This window comes from Odocoileus virginianus, chromosome 29 (assembly GCF_023699985.2).
Source record: "Odocoileus virginianus isolate 20LAN1187 ecotype Illinois chromosome 29, Ovbor_1.2, whole genome shotgun sequence".
NCBI lineage: Eukaryota > Metazoa > Chordata > Mammalia > Artiodactyla > Cervidae > Odocoileus > Odocoileus virginianus.
In genome coordinates, this window is record NC_069702.1 from 8,993,754 (window position 1) to 9,015,037 (window position 21,284).

The 21,284-nt window shown below is 38.4% G+C and overlaps 1 long non-coding RNA gene across 1 annotated transcript in view; it reads left to right on the top strand.

Moving 5' to 3' along the window:
- LOC110152162 (uncharacterized) overlaps window positions 1–20,011 on the top strand; it is a 73,490-nt gene extending 53,479 nt beyond the window's left edge. The window contains exons 3-5 of the long non-coding RNA XR_002318280.2: window positions 2,896–2,997; window positions 17,409–17,629; window positions 19,548–20,011. This is a non-coding gene — a long non-coding RNA (uncharacterized lncRNA). The remainder of the gene's footprint in view (window positions 1–2,895; window positions 2,998–17,408; window positions 17,630–19,547) is intronic.
- Window positions 20,012–21,284: the final 1,273 nt, after the last annotated feature.

Genomic DNA, 21,284 nt, shown 5'->3' on the forward strand with positions numbered 1-21,284 from the left:
TTGAAATTTCTGTTGATATTTTCATGTGACTACATTTATAATAGCTTCATTTAAAAGGGGAGCTGACACCTCCATTATATCTAATCTTTTAACCTGTAATCATGTTTTATTTCTCCATTTAAGTTCTTTTATTTTTTATTTGCATAAATTTAACCAACATTATCTATAAAGATCTCAGGTGCATTTTGTTAGATTTATTCCAATACACTTTTACATCTTGATGTGAATATTATAATATCGTTCTTTACCTTAATTCTAAATTTTAGGAATTTCTACATTTTAATTGCACCTTGAAAAGCAGGATTTTCACAGTATGTTCTGTGGAGTCTTGGGAATCTGAGAAGCTGTGACAAGGCTGTGGTCTTTGAGGTAGGGTGGATACGGATGCTGGAGGAACAGGTCTCTGGACCACTTTCCCTGACACTGTTCCCCTACACCACTTGAACTTTGGATTTTGTGTTTTATCCTATGAAAATTAAGACACCTTTGAAATGTTTTAAGTAGATTGCATTGTCCAGCTGCTCAATGGAAAACACAGTGGCAGAAAAGTAAGGATTGACACAGAGAGACCACTTTGGAGTCCTTTTCTGTAACTCTAAGGGAAAATTATTGTTGGAACCTCATGATTTTATGAGGTGCTAGTGGCTGTGGGAGATGGGATTAATATGGGACATGTTTTGTAAATACAGTTGGTAGGACTTACTGATTGGGCTTCCCAGGTGGCGCTAGTAGTAAAGAACCCACCTGCCAATACAGGAGACATAAGAAATATGAGTTTGATCCCTGGGTCGGGAAGATCCCTTGGAGTAAGAAATGGCAGCCAACTGCAGTATTCTTGCCTGAATGCCTTGGATGGAGGGCTATAGCCCACTGGGTCTCAAAGAACTGGACATGGCTGAAGTGACTTAGCATGCACAGTCTGATAGATTAAATATCAGATGGGAGTGGAAAAGAGGGATCAGAAATGCTGCCTAGGTTTTTGCTTTAAACATCTTGGTGGAGGCAGGTGACTTTAGCTAGTTAGGAGAAAATTAGGAGAGAAATATGTGTGTGTGTGTGTGTGTGTGTGTGTGTGTGTGTGTGTGTGTGTGTAGCAGAGAAAGAGAGAGAGGGTGAGAACAAAAGCATAAGATACTTAAGAATATATGAAGCTGTCAGAGGTGCAGGGAGAGTTCTGGGTAATAGACATATATATATACTCAGACAAATATTTAAAAATTTCCTGAGTGGAAGGTCTTCATATGGGCTATAGGATGGAGTATGTGAAGAGGAGCAGTTGATCTGTAGTAACAGGAGGAAAGACAGGATATATCAATAAAGGTGAGGTGGGGTTATAGTCTTTTAATGGTGAATTTTGTTGAGTAAAGTAATCAGAATATGTATGCAGTGTTTACTAGGTTTATGAACTAAACGGACACAACTGAAGCTACTTAGCATGCACTCATGCACATATATAAGACAGATAACCAACAAGGAGTTACTGCATAGCACAGGAAACTGCAGTATATTCAGTATATTGTGATAACCTATACTGGAAAAGAATCTGAAAAAGGTGTGTGTATGTATTTGTTAGTCACTCCATCATGTTTGACCTTTTGTAACTCCATGGATTGTAGCCTGCCAGGCTCCTCTGTCCATGGAATTCTCCAGGCAAGAATATTGAAGTGGGTTGCCTTTTCCTTCTCCAGGGGATCTTCCTAACACAGGGATCAAACCCAAGTCTCCTTATTACAGGCAGTTTCTTTACCATCTGATCCACCAGGAAAACCCCTATATGAATGTATATGTGTATTCTATATACTATCTCTTCCTTATAACCAAATTTATTTGTATCAGGTTGGACAAAACCCTTCCTGTCACCCTGGTCCCAACTGTCTGCACCCCTTTGGCTCCAGCTGGCTACATTTTCTCAATTTTCTAATTCCAAAATTCCTGAAAGCTTATGATGATTGGCTTAGCTCATATTTTTCTTTCCTGCCATAGGATGTTAGTCCGCCTTTGATTAAGCAGAACTTGAGCAAATGCCCACACAGATCCAATTGTCAGTGACAGCGAAGGCTGTGGGTTAGGGCAATTCACCTTTAACAAGGTTTATAGGCAGGAAATGTGAAGGACAGTCATTTGCAAAACATGTCTAATACAATTATGTTCTTTTAAGATTGTGCAGATTACATAAGAAAAATATTTATAGCACTCAATAAATTTACATCCCTTTCTTCTTCGTTTATTCACTGAACATTTACGAAACATCCACTTCTTCTAGATATTGGATATGCACAAATTTAAAAAAGACACAGTCCTTTAAAGAAGTCATAGCTAGTTAGATAAATATTCTTAAGCAGTCATTCCAGAATATTGAGAGCGTACCCAGAAGATGAGCACATAAGTCCATCTCAAGTTGACACTTGACCTGAAACTTTGTCTGAGGAGTTAACTAGACAAACATGGATGAGCAAGGGTGTGTATCAAAACCTGATGGAATTGCATAGCTTCTATATTTCACAATTTCAGGAAATCCATTAACATTTTATTCTAAGTGTTTCTGGGTTTGTGCAATGTAGCAATAATGTAGGAAAGAGCAAGCAGTTTGATTTGACTGAAGTTTGGCAAAGATAAGGGCTGGGGAAATAAACAAAGGCTAGACATAGAAAGACATTCTGAAACATATTAAAGGAAAATTTTTTAAATTAAAAACAATTTGGGAGTTTCAGATATGGGTAAGATGGAATAAGCATGCTATATCATGGAATGCAGTTATAAAACCTGACAGACTGCATGAAGACGCTTTATTTTGCAGACTCTGGAAAATAAATAGTTGCAGAATGGTTGAGGAAGAAGACCAGACTCAAAGTATCACCAAACTATCAGTGAGTTTTCCATTTCTTTTCACTCTAGTGTCTCCTAGTCTGGATGAAATACAGCTCAGATCTTGGAAGTACGGACTGGACTGCTGAGGACAGAGAGAACTCTAGAAGAAGCACTCTAATTCTGGCTCAGGTAGTTAAAACTAACTGCTTTTTTAAAAAAAAAATATTTTTATTTAAATTGTTTTTAATTGGAGAATAACCACTTAACAAAATTGTGTTAGTTTCTGCCATGTAGCAACATGAATAAGCCATGAGTATATGAAAACTAACTTCTTAATGAGCAGAAAGGATGGAATAAACACTCTGTTAAAAATATCAGTTCTCTAATACTGCAGTGGACAACTAAAATTCTGAAGAAGTGGAATCTTCCCTTTTGGTCGGAGAAGCTGTGCTTCCAAGAGGGAGAAGAGACAACCCCCAGCCCTCCACCCCCACCCCACCTTTTCTCTCTCAATCTCTTTCTTTCCTCCACATCTCAGTCCCAGAAATTTGTGCTGCCATAAAGAACTGTACAGGAATGGAGTAAATAAAGCCTCAGCTTTCAGGCTGGAGGACTGAAAGAGGTGTTCTAGGAAATGGGGCTTTCTAAGATTTCAGAGAGAAGTACTTACAGAAAGAGTGAACGCCTGGGCACACGGGATGCTATGTCTAGATATGCCCAAATGAAAATATTTCAACATTTACATATGATCTAAATAAGATCTAGCATCTCATAATGTTCAAAATATCCAGCATGAAATCAAAAAATTCCTCAATATGCAAAGAAGCAAGGTCATGAACTCACAGGGGAGCAGATAATCAAAAAATGCTAAAGTAGATGTTCGAAGTATCTGACAGCTATTTTGAAAATGTTTCAATAAGTTAAGGTGAACACTATTGAAGATTGAAAGACTCAACAAAGAAATAAAGAAGAACTAAACAGAAATTTAAAACAGAAAAACATATTAGCCAAAGTAAAATAGCTCAGTTGGTAAAGAATCCACCTGCAATGCAGGAGACCCCGGTTCAATTCCTGGGTCAGGAAGATCACCTGGAGAAGGGAAAGGTTACCCACTCCAGAATTTTGGCCTGGACAGTTCCATGGACTGTAGAGTCCATGGGATTGCAAAGAGTCAGACATGACTGAGTGACTTTAAGGCTCCCCTCATAGCTCGGTTGGTAAAGAATCTGCCTGCAATGCAGGAGACCCAGATTCAATTCCTGGATCAGGAAGATCCCCTGGAGAAGGAAATGGCAACCCACTCCAGTATTCTTGACTGGAGAATCCCATGGACAGAAACCCTGGCAGGCTACAGTCCATGGGGTCTCAAGAGTTGGACATGACTTAGCGACTAAAGAGAGAGAAAAAGTATAGAATGGGCTTAAAACTCAACATTCAGAAAACTAAGATCACGGCATCTGGTCCCATCACTTTATGGCAAATAGATGGGGAAACAATGGAAACAGTGACAGACTTTATTTTCTTGGTCTCCAAAATCACTGCAGATGGTGACTGCAGTCATGAAATTAAAAGACACTTCTGCCTTGGAAGAAAAGCTATGACCAACCTAGACAGCATATTAAAAAGCAGAGACATTACTTTGCCAACAAAGGTCCATCTAGTCAAAGCTATGGTTTTTCCAGTGGTCATGTATGGACGTGAGAGTTGGACCATAAAGAAAGCTGCAGTGCCAAAGAGTTGATGTTTTTGAACTGTGGTGTTGGAGAAGACCCTTGAGAGTCCCTTGGACTGCAAGGAGATCCAACCAGTCCATCCTAAAGGAAATCAGATCTGAATATTCATTGAAAGGACTGATGCTGAAGCTGAAACTCCAATACTTTGGCCACCTAATGCGAAGAACTAACTCATTTTAAAAGACCCTGATGCTGGGAAAGATTGAAGGCAGAAGGGGATGACCGAGGATGAGGTGGTTGGATGGCATCACCAACTCAATGGACATGAGTTTGAGTAAACTCTGGGAGTTGGTGATGGACAGGGAGGCCTGGCGTGCTGCAGTCAATGGGGTCGCAAAGAGTTGGACATGACTGAGCGACTGAACTGAACTGAACTGAATATCAGACAAAATAGACTTCAGAGCAAAGAACATTGCCAGGGATAAAATGAGACATTATATAATGGAAATAGAGCCAATTCACCAAGAAGATATATAGATTTTCAATGTGTAAAAAAAAGTCTTCACAGTAGAGCTTCCAATTTTATGAAACAAAATTTGACAGAACTGAAAGAAGTGTACAAGTGCAAAATTATATTTGCATACATAACCTCTCCTTTGCATAATTCAACCTCTTCATTCGTTAATCAACAAAATCAGAAGACAAAAAGTCAACAAAGATATAGAAAAAATGAACAACCACATCAATAAAATGTTTTTTTTAAATTTTTTTACATTTATAGGACTCTCCAATTAATAAGAGAAAAACACATATTCTTTTCAATTGGACCTAGAACATTCACCAAGATCATTATGTCTTGGATTAAAAAAGAGAATGAAACTTTAAAATGTTTGCAATTATGCAAAATTTGTTCCATAATAGATTAAACTAGAAAGTAGTATCAAAATTATAGCAGAAAATTTAAACTCTTGAAAATTAAACACTGTACATCTACATAATTCATGGTCAAAGAAATCCCACAGAAATTAAGGCAGTGCTTTGAACTGAGTAAAAGTGAAAATAAAATATATAAAAAATCAGGGGATGTCGTTAAACTAGCTCATAGAAAAAAATTCATAGCATTAACTATTTAAAAATTAAGAAAGAAGGCAGACCTCGGATCAATAATCTACACTCCCACCTTCAGCTCAGTAATTCAGTCATGTCAGACTCTTTGCGACCCTGTGGACTGCAGCACGCCAGGCCTCCCTATCCATCACCAACTCCCAGAGTTTACTCAAACTCATGTCCATTGAGTCTGTGATGCCAGCCAACCATCTTATCCTCTATCATCCCCATCTCCTCCTGCCTTCAATCTTCCCAGCGTCAGGGTCTTTTAAAATGAGTCAGTTCTTTTCATCAGGTGGCCAAATATTGGAGCTGCGGCTTCAGCATCAATTCTTCCAATGAATAATCAGGTCTGATTTCATTTAGGATGGACTGGTTTAATCTCCTGGCAGTCCAAGGGACTCTCAAGAGTCTTCTCCAACACCACAGTTCAAAAGCATCATTCTTCTGTGCTCAGCTTTCTTTATGGTCCAACTCACATTCATGCATGACTACTGGAAAAACCATAGCCTTGACTAAATGGATCTTTGTCCACAAAGTGATGTCTCTGCTTTTTAATATGTGAGACATATTAGTTTTGTCACAGCTTTTCTTTCAAGGAGCAAGTATCTTTTAATTTCACTACTGCAGTCACCATTTGCAGTGATTTTGGAACCCAAGAAAAAAAAAGTCTGTCACTATTTTTATTGTTTCCCTATCTATTTGCCATGAAGTGATGGGACTGTATACTATGATCTTCATTTTTTGAATGTTGAGTTTTAAGCCAGCTTTTTCACTCTTCTCTTTCACTTTCATCAAGGGGCTCTTTAGTTCTCTTCGCTTTCTGCCTTAAAGGTGGTGTCTTCTTAAGTTCCCACCTTTAAAAACTACAAAAAAAAAAAAAAAAAAATAGGCAACCAAACAAGGAGAAGAAACTCTATATTAAAGATAAGGGGAGAGATCAATGAAATTTTAAACAGAAAAACTAGAAAAAAATCAGACAAAAAATTGGAGTTTTTTTAAAGATCAATAAAGTTGATATATTTCTTTCAAGATCAAAAGAGGAAAAACATAATTTACTAATCAAGAATGAATATAATTGCAAAGCTCACAAATATTAAAATAATAATGAATGGTTGTAGTAACAATTCTATGAACATCAATTCTGAAACCACCAGCACTAAAACTCATCAAAGATTACATATATAGCTCAAATAGTGTCATTATCATTTGCAAATTAAATTTATAGTTTAAAACTTTCCAAAAATAAATCTACAGGTCCAGACAGATACACTAGCGAGTCCTATTAAACACATAAGGAAAAAATAACACCAATTCTAGATAATCTCTTCTAGAAAATAGAGGAGAAAACACTTCTTATTTTATGAGGCAGGTATTACTCTGAATTTCCTTTGGAAGGACAGATGCTGAAGCCGAAGGTCCAATATTTTGGCCACCTGATTCGATCAGCCATCTCTTTGGAAAAGACTCTTATGCTGGGAAAGATTGAGGGCAGGAGAAGGGGGCAACAGAGGATGAGATGGTTGTATAGCATCATCAACTCAATTTACATGAGTTTGAGCAAACTCTAGGAGATAGTGAGAACAGGGAAGCCTGACATGATGCAGTCCAGAGGGTCACAAAGAGGCGGACACAACTGAGTGACTGAACAACAACAATTACTCTGATACCCAAACTAGACAAAGACAATACAGAAAAGTACAATACAAATCCTTCATCTCCATGAACACGAAAATCTATGAAATATTAACAAGTCAAATCTTGCAATATATACAAATAATGCACGATGATCAAATCGAATTTTCCAGGGATTGGGCACCTGATTCAATATTTGGGAATCAATCAGTGTTATCTACCAGACTAAAATCTAAAGAAGAAGAAGAAAAAAATTCTTATATCAATGAAAAAAGATAAAGTGTAGCATCATCTACAATAGAAATTCTCAGCCAACTAGGAATAGAAATGAGTTTCCTTAAGCTTATAAAGAACATACACAGAAAATGGAGAGGTAGCACATATTTAATTTTTCTAAAATTGGTATAGAAAGGCAAATAAACTAGAATTGTTAAAAAGGTAGAATAAATTTGGAGTAGTTATACTATCTGATTTTAAGACTCACTGTAAAGCTACACTGATTATAACCTTGTGATATTGAAGGGGATTGATACATAAACAAAGGGACAGAAGAGAATCTACAAATAGACCCACACACTGGGGCTTCCCTGGTGGCTCAGTGGTAAAGAATCCAGCTACAGTGCAGGAGACACGGGAGACATGAGTTTGGTCTCTGGATTGGAAAGATCCCCTGAAAGGGGAAATGACAACCCACTCCAGTATTCTTGCCTGGAAAATTCCACAGACAGAGGAACCAGGTGGACTATAGTCCATGGGGTTCCAAAGAGTCAGACAGAACTAAGCGACTGAACACACACACAGAGTCAACTGTGTTTGACAAAGATGCAAAGGCAATTAGAAAGGAGAGTCTTCTTAATAAATTGTTTTGGAAAATATTGAACATCCACATGTGAAATTATAAACTTCAACTTAAATCTCATATTTTATATAAAAATTAACTCAAAATAGATCACAGATCTAAATATAAAGCATCAAACAGTAAAAACGCTTGAAAATATGTGTCCTAGGGTTAACAAGGAGTTATTAGATATTACTCCGAAGGCACAATCCATAAAATTTTTTAAAAAGATAAATTTTGCCAAAAATGTTTTAAAATTACTAACCCTAACTCCTAGAGGAGAACATAGGCAAAACACTCTCCAACATAAATCACAGCAGGATCCTCTATGACCCACCTCCCAGAATATTGGAAATAAAAGCAAAAATAAACAAATGGGACCCAATAAAACTTAAAAGCTTTTGCACAACAAAGGAAACTATAAGCAAGGTGAAAAGACAGCCCTCAGATTGGGAGAAAATAATAGCAAATGAAGCAACAGACAAAGGATTAATCTCAAAAATATACAAGCAACTCCTCCAGTTCAATTCCAGAAAAATAAATGACCCAATCAAAAAATGGGCCAAAGAACTAAACAAACATTTCTCCAAGGAAGACATACAGATGACTAAAAAACACATGAAAAGATGCTCAACATCACTCATTATCAGAGAAATGCAAATCAAAACCACAGTGAGGTACCATTACACACCAGTCAGGATGGCTGCTATCCAAAAGTCTACGAGCAAGAAATTCTGGAGAGGGTGTGGAGAAAAGGGAACCCTCTTACACTGTTGGTGGGAATGCAAACTAGTACAGCCACTATGGAGAACAGTGTGGAGATTCCTTAAAAAACTGGAAATAGAACTACCATATGACCCAGCAATCCCACTCCTGGGCATACACACCGATGAAACCAGATCTGAAAGAGACACGTGCACCCCAATGTTCATCGCAGCACTGTTTATAATAGCCAGGACATGGAAGCAACCTAGATGCCCATCTGCAGACGAATGGATGAGGAAACTGTGGTACATACACACCATGGAATATTACTCAGCCATTAAAAAGAATTCATTTCAATCAGTTCTAATGAGATGGATGACACTGGAGCCCATTATACAGAGTGAAGTAAGCCAGAAAGATAAAGATCATTACAGTATACTAACACATATATATGGAATTGAGAAAGATGGTAAAGATAACCCTATATGCAAAACAGAAAAAGAGACACAGATATACAGAACAGACTTTTGGACTCTGTGGGAGAAGGCGAGGGTGGGATGTTTTGAGAGAACAGCATCGAAACATGTATATTATCTAGGGTGAAACAGATCACCAGCCCATGTTGGATGCATGAGACAAGTGCTCTGGCCTGGTGCACTGGGAAGACCCAGAGGGATCGGGTGGAGAGGGAGGGGGGAGGGGGGAACGGGATGAGGAACACATGTAAATCCATGGCTGATTCATGTCAATGTATGACAAAAACCACTACAATATTGTAAAGTAATTAGCCTCCAACTAATAAAAATTAATGGAAAAAAAATAAAATTACTTTTTGGAAGATATCATTAAGAGAATGAAAATACATGTCACAGATTAGGAGAAGTTATTTAAAAATCACATGTCTGGCAAGTGGCTTTTATAAAATATACATAAGAAGTTTACAAAACTCAACAATGAAGAAAAAAAAACCTTTAGAAAATGGGTGATATATTTGCATAGACATTAAGCCAAAGGGGGTATATAGAAGATAAGCACATTATGAGATGCCCAATATCGTAAGTCATGAGTAAAAGGTGAATTAACACCATCATGTTAATTACCGTGATGGGACTTCCCTGGTGGCCCCATGGTTAAGACTCTGCCTTCCAATGCAAGGGATGTGAATTTGATCCTTCGTCAGGGAACCAAGATCTCAGATGCCACAGGGTGTTGCCAAAAATTTAAATAAAATAAAGAGACCAGTATGAGAAAACAGTCCATAACTATTAAATTGCTGATAATACCAAGCTATGGTGAAGATACAGAGCAACTGGAATCCTCATATCTTGTTAGTGAGAGTGCAGTAAGTTTCAGCTACTCTGGAAAACATTTTGGAAATTTGTTACAAAGTTAAGCACACACTTATCATATGACACAGCAATTCTATTCCTAGGTATTTATCCTGGTATCATAAAACATTATGTTCGCACACACACAAAACATGCATATGAGTGTCTATAGTTCTGTTTATAATTGACTCAAACTGAAAACAAGCCAAATATGTTTCACCGGGTGAATGGAGAAGCAAACTGTGATACATCCATAAAATGGAATAGTTTTCAGCAATAAAAAGAGAACAGTAGAAGACACAAAACAATTTGAATGAATCTCAAAAGCATTGCACTGAAAGAATTCCGTCTCAAAGTTTATGTGCTCTAAGATTGCATTTATATGACAGTCACAAAAGAAACAAATTACAGTGATGGAGATCAAACCGATGTTTCCCAGAGGTTAGGGAAGAGGAGAAAAAATGAGAGTCGCTCAGTTCTGTCCAACTCCTTGCGACCCCATGGACTATAGAGTCCATGGAATCCTCCAGGCCAGAATACAGGAGTGGGTAGCCTATCCCTTCTCCAGCGGATCTTCTCGACCCAGGAATTGAACCGGAATCTCCTGCATTGCAAGCGATTTCTTCACCAACTGAACTATCAGGGAAGCTCAGGGAAGAGGAGACGGTGTATCTATAAAGAAATATCATTTTTTTGGGGGAGGGGTGATGGAATTCTTCCATCCTGAATGCAGTGGTGGCTACAAGATTCTATACATGTGTTACAACTCACAAAGTTTGTATACCAATAAAAACCATGTTTTGATTTTGGAAAAGTAATTTAAATATTTTCATTATTGCCTCACACAATATGGAGGTAGGGCAGGGGAAAAATCACTCAGCTATTCCTATTATACAGAGATTGTTCAAATAAACAAGTGTAGCATATTAAAGACCATCAATTAATTGGTGTTATTAGGCTTGCCATTTTATTTTTATAAATATATATTTATTTTTTTTCTGAATGTGTCTGAGTCCAAGAGTGGGCAAAACATAATTTTCTGCTTTGGACTAATCTGTAGAGGTTTTGGAAAGTCTGTATTAATAACCTGCTAAATTCATGATATCCTGCCTTAAGGCACCAATTGTCAACCTTCATTTTTCTAAAATAAATTAATTGAAAGCATGTAAAAAAAAAAAAGAATGTAGAGGATGGATTGGGGGGTGGAGGGGCAAGATGAGGGCATATTTCAAGCCTCCCAAACTTCTAGAATCGCATTGACTGACTTCAAATCTTCCAGCAAGGCGTTTGAAAATCTATAGGGATTCTTCACAGGACATGCTTTCCTTCTGTGAAGAGAGGTGTCCAGTCCTTGGGAGGAAATGCCTTGGCTGTAAACTCCATTAGGAAGCCCTTCTCTTTGAATGTGGTTTCCATCTTTGCACAGGGGTTCTCCCCCCCCCCTCAGCCCCAGTGTTCTGAAGGACGGTGAGCTAAACCAGCCCAAAGTTCTGTGAGCGTGGAGGATGAGGACTTGGCCGGCCCAGAGCAATAAATGATACAGACTCCAGGTGTTTCGTAAAGCGGTGACACGTCAGCTCATGAAATGATACAATGCAGTGGGCTTAGGAGCCTGCCCATGTACACGGTGACATGCTTGTGTTTTATGGACTGAAAAACTGCGTTACAAACTGGCTGGGGTATGGGGGGATGGACTGAGGAAGCATTAGGCATTTGGTTGGATCAACTCCACAGTCTTAAGAGAGACCGAGAGGACAATGATAGCTTTTGTGGAGTTTTTTTAAAACGATATGAATTATGAGACGTGTCATGAATCTGTTTTCTCTGCAACTGATTTGTTTGTGACATAATTAGGATCGTGTTTCTTCACACATCTAACGGAGACAGGCATTGGGAACAGAAGGAAATCAGACCCAGAAACAGCTCTACTTACCAGGCTGGAATCTTGATGCATCTCTGGGGTCAGTGGGACAAATTATTTCATCTAAGCAAAAAGTGAAGCGAGGCCACTTTCCCCAGAGAGAAGAGGTAGCTTGTTCTGCCTTAACTGATAAATGCCACGTCTTTCATGGGTAATCAGTAGACATGATGGTTATCATAAATTTGCATTCTGCTATCTACTACCTGTGTGATTTGAGGCAGGTAATTCAACCTCTCTGTGCCTTAGTTTCATCATCTAAGGAATGGGGATAATGATTGTTGCTACGTCACAAGAATGAAGAACAAAGATTAAAGAATCTGGAATCCCCACACGTGGTAAACATTCAACGGATGTTAATGTTCATTAGCATACTCCAGCTCAATAATCTTGCACTAAACAGCAAATTCTTTTGAGTTACTCTCCTGTTTAATTCTGGATTTGCCCAGTTGAAGTAAATAAGGAAACTGGTTTTCTTACATCCTTATTCCATGACTTAAGAAAGCACCATTCATCACTGGGTCTCATCTTTAAGTGCAGAAAGGGAAAGGTCAGAGACTTGACCTAGATGGACACCAAGGTCCCTTCACGCTCAGGTATTTTACACTCTAGGAAGGGAAAAAATGGCACAAGCCAGGACTTTATAACGACTATCCATTGCCCGAAGGACTGTGAGTGTTTAGTAAAAAGACCAATATTTCCCTCTAGTGGTGAGTGGACAGCAGTGACTTGCCTTTCGAGAGATTCTGTTCAAAGTGCTTTCAATGTGGGATGCACAATTGAACAACTAAATTAGATGATTCTAGGTAGTATGTTGAGAAACATTTAATAATTTTAGTATTGAGGATTTCAATTTAATAAGTATTGGAAGAAACTAGATGAAATGGTGCATCAGACTCAGCGATTAGAAGGATATCTTTGTTCTTGCAAAGAAAGGCAATTGACAAAATGCAACTAACATATGGGGGCTTCTCAGATGGCTCAGTGGTAAAGAATCCACCTGCTAAGCGCCAAAGAATTGATGCTTTTGAACTGTGGTGTTAGAGAAGACTCTGGAGGGTCCTTTGGACTGCAAGGAGATCCAACCAGTCCATCCTAAAAGAAGTCAGTTCTGAATATTCATTGGAAGGACTGATGCTGAAGCTGAAACTCCAATACTTTGGCCACCTGATGTGAAGCACTGACTCATTTGAAAAGACCCTGATTCTGGGAAAGATGAAGGTGGGAGAAGAAGGGGACGACAGAGGATGAGATGGTTGGATGGCGTCACCCACTCCATGGACATGAATTTAGGTAAACTCCAGGAGTTGGAGATGGACAGGGAGGCCTGGCGTGCTGCAGTCCATGGGGTCGCAAAGAGTTGGATACGACTGAGCAACTGAACTGAACTGAAAGGAGGAGATGCGTGTTCAGTCCCTGAGTTGGGAAGATTCCCTGGAGAAGTAAGGGCAATCCACTCCATTTTTCTTCCCTGGAGAATTCCGTAGACAGAGGAACCTGGTGGGTTACTGTCCATGGGCTTACAGACACAAGTGACTGAGCACACATTCATGCAACAACTAATATATAACAGTTAATAGGGATGGCAAAAGTCTTGAAGAGAAAGCTTAGAAAATGAGTTTTAATATAATTTTTATTTTTATGAAAAGTATATATGCATGTATTTGAAAAGGATCAAATAGTTATATGATTTATTAATAGAGGTCCCATCCCACCCTAGACACTGTCTTCTTCCTAAAGGCAATGGCTTGCAACATTTTTTAGCTAACTATTTGCATCCATATTTTCCAACTGGGCTCCCCTGATGGCTCAGAGGTAAAGAATCCACCTGCAATGAGGGAGACCTGCAGGAGAATTGATTTGATCCCTGGGTTGCGAAGATTCCCGGGAGAAGGAAATAGCAACTTACTCCAGTATCCTTTCCTAGATATCCCCATGGACATAGGAGCCTGGCACGCTGTAGTCCATGGGGTCGCAAAGAGTCAGACCTAACTAAGCGACTAAACAACAACAACAATTTTCAAGTGGCACAATTATACATTTAGATTTTTCTGTTTTAGACATTATTCACTGACTTCCCAATACAAGGAAATTTGCTTCTTTTATCCACCACCTCATCGCTACCCCTCTTTTTTTCTCTTACTCTTTCACATATTTCCTATTGCTATTTCCCCACATATTTACCAAGCAGTTTTGTTTAGTTCAGTACCCAGGATTAGATTATTATTTTTACGTATGTACTTTTCTTAGTTGACCCATACAGTACAATGTGATCACCTTCACTTTCCTGCAGAATATTTAGCCATGAAGTTGGTTTTGTACTTTTGTTTTTTTAGGGTTTTTTTTTTGCTAATTTTCTTTGTGGATATGTGTGCATGTGTGTGTGCTCAGTTGCTCAGTCAGCCTCCCGGACGCTTCTGTAGATGAAATTTTCCAGGCAAGAATTCTGGAGTGGGTTGCTATGCCCTCCTCCAAGGGATCTTCCTGACTCAGGAATCAAACCCATGTCTCTTTTCTGTCTCCTGCATTGGCAGGTGGATTATAAATTCAACTCTGGACTCCTGCCAGTTGTGTAAATCCCCTTTGAACACAAACAAATAACTCAGAAATTTTAAAAGTGTCATCTTCTTACCTGGGAATACTTCTTGCCTACCCCTCCCTGGCCTGAGCTCTAGCTGGGGTTTGCTGAGCAGACAACCCCATCATCGCCTTTCACTCTGGGGACGGATTTCTACCCTCTCTTGTGTTGTGGCCACTTATTTGGATCTTTGGTCTCGTTGTATCCTCTCTGATGGTTTATATCCTTTATCAGATAGAGCAAATCAAATCTACCATGTGATTTCTGGGAAAGAATACACGTTTGGAAATTTTATGATCTTGCCTGGCTGAACATAGCTTTTTTGTATCTCCATATGAAATCTGTAGATTGTGCTTAAGAGTCAGGGGACAAACCATTTTCCCTTAGAAGCTTTAATGTGTTTCTCCATCTTCTTCTACCTCCCAGTGTTGTGTTGAGAAGTATGACATTATGGATTCTTCATCCTGTATCTAAGTATGTCCCCCACTTCTGTAATACCTGGCCCCTTGTCTGGAAGCGTGTGAATTTTTTTTTTCTCCCTCTAATGTTCTAAAACTTCTCAGTGATGTGTCTTGGTGTAGGTTTGTTCCTATGCACTACACTAAACCCTTTGAACAGAAATTCATGTGCTTCAGATTTGCAAAGTTGTTTAATTATCTCTTTTATTCATCCTTTAGCTTCAAATTTTCTGCTCTCTTTGATTGGAATTCCTAGTATTTGTATATTGAGTCTCTTTGATTTGGTACTTTTTTTGTTTCATCCGTTTTCTATTTTGTTTCTTCTGTTCTGCTTTTTATGAGACTTATTAAATTTTATTTTCTGCTGTTACTATTCATTTCTTCTCTCATATTTTCTCCTCATTCATATTTATCATAATTGTAAGAACTTTTTTTTTTTTTTTTTTTGCTCTTTGGAAGTTCCTGTTTCATAGCTTCTTGTTCTTGTTTTGTAGATTTCATATATTCTTTCCTGCCTTGGAAGATACCAATGATAGAGTTTTAAGTTCTTTGTGTGTGGTTTCTCTTTCTTCTAATTTGTTTTTTTCATCTTTCTTTAGTCTCTGACTTTTACATTATTTTTTCAAAGTCAGTTAATCTGGCTGATTTCCAGTTTACAGGATAGGCACTAATATCCGATTAGCATTTCATGTATGTTAGTGGGTTTTTTCATCTTAGGAAGATCAGCTAGCTATTTTCACTGTCCAAACCCTGAAGCCAATACTCTTGTACTAGGTCATTTCTCTTGAACTTGTCCAATTGTCCAGAGAGAACTCGTTCACTCTCCAGAACCTAAGTCCAACTGCCAGCATGCAAAACTCAGAGCAGGGAGAAGGCAGGGAAGCCTCCATGTCTCAACACTAGGTATGTAACATTTTACTTGATTTCCCTGTTTTCACTATGGTACCCCCATCTTTGTGCCTAATGATACCTGGCGTTTGTTTTCCCAGAGACTCTTTATCTTCTTTAGGGAGTAAGTTCCCCTTTTCTGTTGGGATGCATGGAATTCTGTTTGAACAGAGGAAAGAGATCTAGTACTTGGATGGCTTTTCAGCAGGTTTTAATTGTTCCTTTTGCATTTTGCCTAACCTTGTCTCCCATTCTCAAAGGTATATGATACTGCCAGTTTCTAAGGCTTTTGGGAGTTCTGTAATGTAAGTTAAGTTGCTTCTTGGCTTCCTTCACTGCCAACTATTAAGAGTCTATTTTTGTGGATCTGCTTAGTTAGTTACTACAACTCAGGCATCTGCTTTCCGGCTTCCAGTATTCTCTCCTCACAGTCCTTATGAATTTATGCCTTTCAAAATAATTTACTTAGGCTTTTAGTGCCTTTTTTGTTTTGAGGAGGAGTGATTGGGAGAAGGGAAGGAAAGTAAAAGCGTAGGTAACGTGTGTGTTTGTGGGCATACTTGTGTGTTCTATCTGGAAGTCTCATAATTAATTTTTTATAGAATTCCTTTTTTTATTCCCTAGCAAAGCATATTTAGCAGGAATTTTTCTAAAATGTGACATAAAAATGAAATATTTGAAAAACAGCATTTGCATGAAATACCTCTGAGTGTTCTATGAAAAACACCTAAATGTTGGCAGATTAAGGGCAGGAGGATAAGGAGGTGACAGAAGATGAGATGGTTGGATGGCGTCACTGGCTCAATGGACATGAGTTTGAGCAAACTTTGGGAGATAGTAATGGACAGGGAAGCCTGGCATGCTGCAGTTCATGGGGTCACAAAGAGTCAAACACGACTTAGCAACTGAATAATGAACAAGCGTGATCTTCACAGCCTCCGTGGAGTCATAGGAGGAGAAAAAGATTTCCTTAGAGTCCCCACTATTGTCAAGAACTATGCTCTATTCCTTATGATATGTTACACATTTCCTTTAATTCAGCAACAATTCCATATTATTACCCTGGCTTCATAAGGAAGGAACTGGAGGGAAGCTCATAAGCTAAAAACAAACAAAAATCATATAGCTATTGAATAAAAAATAGGAGATTCAGCTAAGCTTTTCTTGAAAGCAAAGCTCATAATCTCTTCCTCTCCAGCAAACTGAAATTCATTATGTGGCTGAAGCATGGCAAAGTGACTGAACAGTGCCCCGCTATTTACAATTACTGAAATTCTTCCTTGTCACAGACTCATGCTTGACTTAAAAGAAGGAAAAGGATAGCTGGGAGTGTGGTCTCTGATTGGGAACCACGCTTACTCATTCTGTGACCTTGGGCACATTACTTCACGTTCAGGGCCTCAATTTCTACATGAGTAAAACAAGGTCATCAGAATAAATGGGCTGTTACATTCTGATGATCTCTCTTGCAGATGGTGAGCTGGAGGTGCTGAGAGCTTCAAGTCAGAGGGGAAGTCAAATACTCGGCCACCCTCTAACTCTCTATTTATACTTTCTGCGAGAAACTTCCCAACTGATAGTCCGACCGCCTTCCAAACGCCAATGGGCATGAAATATGGTTTTCCCCTAAGTCCCTCTTCAGAACTGGATCTCTCTCCCCTTCGGGGACTGCAGGGTCTCGTCTAAGCTCAAGGTAAATAAATACTCCAAAATGTGGAATAGAAATGGAAGTCAAAGGAGAGACTGGAGAAGGGAGGTAGCAAAACTTGGACCTTTTACCATATGGCCTCAGCACTTTTGATTATTTTATGAATGCACGAGGTGACGCGTTGGTTTCTTCAAAGCCATGCTGTACATGCCTTTCAGGATTATAATACATGTGAATTTAGATAATGAGGTAATTGGATATAATGACTGAAGCAGTGATTCAGGAAGTAGACCTCAAATTATTTATAATAATAATTGTTACTAATGCTTGTATGATATTACTAAAGCAACATTAAAATGTTAATAACTTCCATTTGAGAGATAGAAGCCACTATGCATATAATTTTTCCTGAGCCACTTGTGTGCCAAATGAGGAATCTAAGATTCAGAGAGACAATGCAACTTGAGTGAAAATTTGGCCAAAGTTATGTTAATTCTTGGGCTTCCCTGTGGCTCAGACGGTAAAGAATTCACCTGCAGTGTGGAAGACCTGGGTTCGATCCCTGGGTTGGAAAGATTCCCTGGAGGAGGCTGTGGCAACCCACTCCAGTATTCTTGCCTGGAGAGTCCCATGGATTTTAGAGTCTGGTGGGCTACAGTCTATGGGGTCACAAAGAGTCGGACACGGCTGAGCAACTAAGTACAGAATATGTTAATTCTTAATTCAATGCTTTCATCTAATGCTTCACTGCTCTGTTGTTGGTTGTATTCATCCATCTCCCTCTAAAAAATGCCCTAGTGCTGATTTATAACTGTGATTGATGTCTATATGATTGGATATTTTTAGTTTTGCTAGTTTCTTTGATTAATAATGGTATTCTAGGCAAAGTATTTAGGTTATGAATGGAGAAAATAGATCAAAGAGGCAGGATGCTATAATCCTTATTTCACCATCAGAAGTCATCTAACCACAATTGTGATGATATTAGTAAAATGAAATAAGAGTATTTTGTGTCATGGCATAAATATATTCTTTTTTAAAAGCTTGTTTTCATTTAATAACTCTATTATCTATGTTTATTCTGAAAATATTACATATCAGATATTGACTATGTGTTTTGGAAGGATTATCTCATTAAATTGTCATAACATTAAAAGAAGTAGGTGTGACTCTTTTTCTCATTCCTTGGAGTTCAGGGAGGTGGCTGAGTTTCTCTAGATCTACACATGGTGTTTGACAGAGTTCAAATATAAACTCAGGCATATCTGTTCTGGAAGTCAGGGTCTTTACTTCTGAGCTACACTTCCAAAATGTTCCCCTAAACTGCTAAATTTTACATGAAGCACCCTTAAGAAAGATTTCATACATATTTAAGGTGTGTCATATGATTTAAGTTTTGCCAACTTTATCACCACTATTTAATTCAAACCAAGTATTCTATTTATTTTGGTGGCTATTTCAGCATCCTGATCTCTACTTTTCATCTTATGTGTCAATATGGGTTGACTCCAAAGTTGTCTGTGATTTCTTAGTTTAGTCTTTACTTTAGGGAACATTATTATTATTATTATTATTATTATTATTATTTTAGCCCAAAACCAACTTATTTCAAACTTTGGTGCTCTGAAATATTTTATTGACACCTCATCCTCATCATATTAGTTTACATCTTAAAACCTGAATTCTCTTATCCTTCAATTTCTTTATCAGAGAGAAAAGATCTAAACTCCATCATTTGAGAATTATATAAATAAGTAATTTATTCAACTTCTTTGTATTTCAGTATCATTCATTGAAAAATAGATAAAAATAAGATCAAATAAGGTGATTCATTCTTTTTCAGTTATTGATCATTAGCATAGAAAATTATAATTAAATGTTCACTGACTTAATAAATTAATTTCTTAGTGTCAAAGAGATGAGGATTCAAATACTGACTTTGTCCCTTATTAAATAATTTCAGGAATATTTTTCTCATCATCATTTAGGGAAAGCAGCACTACTGTCACTTCTACTCCAGGTGGTTGGGTGAAATGGTAGCGCAAGTGGGGAAGAATAAACCACAATATCTGCCATTTCTCATTCATTCATCCAAACCTGTTTATCCCCAAGACCAAGACTGCTTCTTTCTAGTATAAGACCTTGTTACAGACTAAGCCGACTGGTAATACAATTGGTTTTACAAGCTAAGCAATTCCAACCGTATTGAAATCATTCCCCTGAAATGCTTTCTTTCCCATTCAACACTGCTTGTTTACGTGGTGTCGGATCAGATGGAAGAAAGAAGAACAAGGTGATTCATGATTTTCTTCCAAGGAGACAGCTGCAACATAAACGATGTCTCAGGAAACAGAATCATCTGTTTGTGTGGCCACAACTCTGTGAACTCTGACCTGTCTTAATCTTCAGGGGTGGATATGTGTGTCACTTTTGCCCCCAGGTGGAAATGAATGTTGAAAAACAAAACAAAACAAAACATTATGTATTTGTATATTTTTCTTATATCATTGCAGATAACTTGAAAACCCTTGGTATATGTTTCAAATTTTTCTTTATTGAACTCAAGAGTTCATATCTCCTGCTTTGCAAAAGTAACAGGGATTGTCATGAAATCCCATCTCTCTTGAGGATTTGGGATGCTCTCGGTATCTGCCACAGTAAGAAAACAAGCTGAAGGAATGTGGAAACACGAAGCCATCTGGCTGCCGGTCCACTCTCACACCGGCTCTAGGGGTCACTGAGAGCCCTCCAAGGGCTGTTGAGACCCATTTGATCTCATCCCAGCAGTGCCCGGACATGTGTACTCAGATCAGTGGATTGTCTCCAAAATTGGGCAAAGCCTTAGAGAAGATTTGAATCAGGAAACTTGAAAGCATGTGCTTGGAAACTGATTTCAGTCCCCTTGTTGTTTAGTCACTAAGTCATGTCCAACTCTTTGTAACCCCATGGACTACATACAGTGCACCAGGCTCCTCAGTTCTCTACTATCTCCCGGAGTTTGCTCAAACTCATGTCTATTGAATCGGTGATGCTATCCAACCATCTCATCCTCTGTTGCACGCTTCTCTTTCTGCCTTCAATTTTTCCTAGTACCGGGGTCTTTTCCAATGAGTTGACTCTTTGCATCAGGTGGTCAAAGTGTTGGAGCTTCAGATTCAGCATCAGTCCTTCCAATGGATATTCAAGGTTGACTCCCTTTAGGACTGACTGGTTTGGTCTCCTTGCAGTCCAAGGGACTCTCAAGAATATTCTAAAGTTCCACAATTTGAAAGCATCAGTTTTCTAGAGCTCAGCGTTCTTTATGGTCCAACTCTTACATCTGTATATAACTACTGGAAAAACAGTAGTTTTGACTATTACAGACCTTTGTCAGCAAAGTGATGTCTCTGCTCTTTAATACACTGATCACTGATTCAAGGGATGTGAACTTGGGTAAACTCTGGGGGCTGGTGAGGGACAGGGAAGCCTGGCGTGCCGCAGTCCATGAGGTCATAAAGAGTTGGACACTATTTGGTTACTGAACAGCAACAGGTTCCTCACAAATTTCTTTTCAAGGAGTAAGCATCTTTTAATTTCATGGCTAATCCCAAGTCCAAAGCACTCTGAATAATTTCACATTTTATTATATTTTTTAATTGAAGTATTTCAATTTTTTAATTGAAGTATAGTTGATTTATAATGTTATGTTACTCTTAGGTTC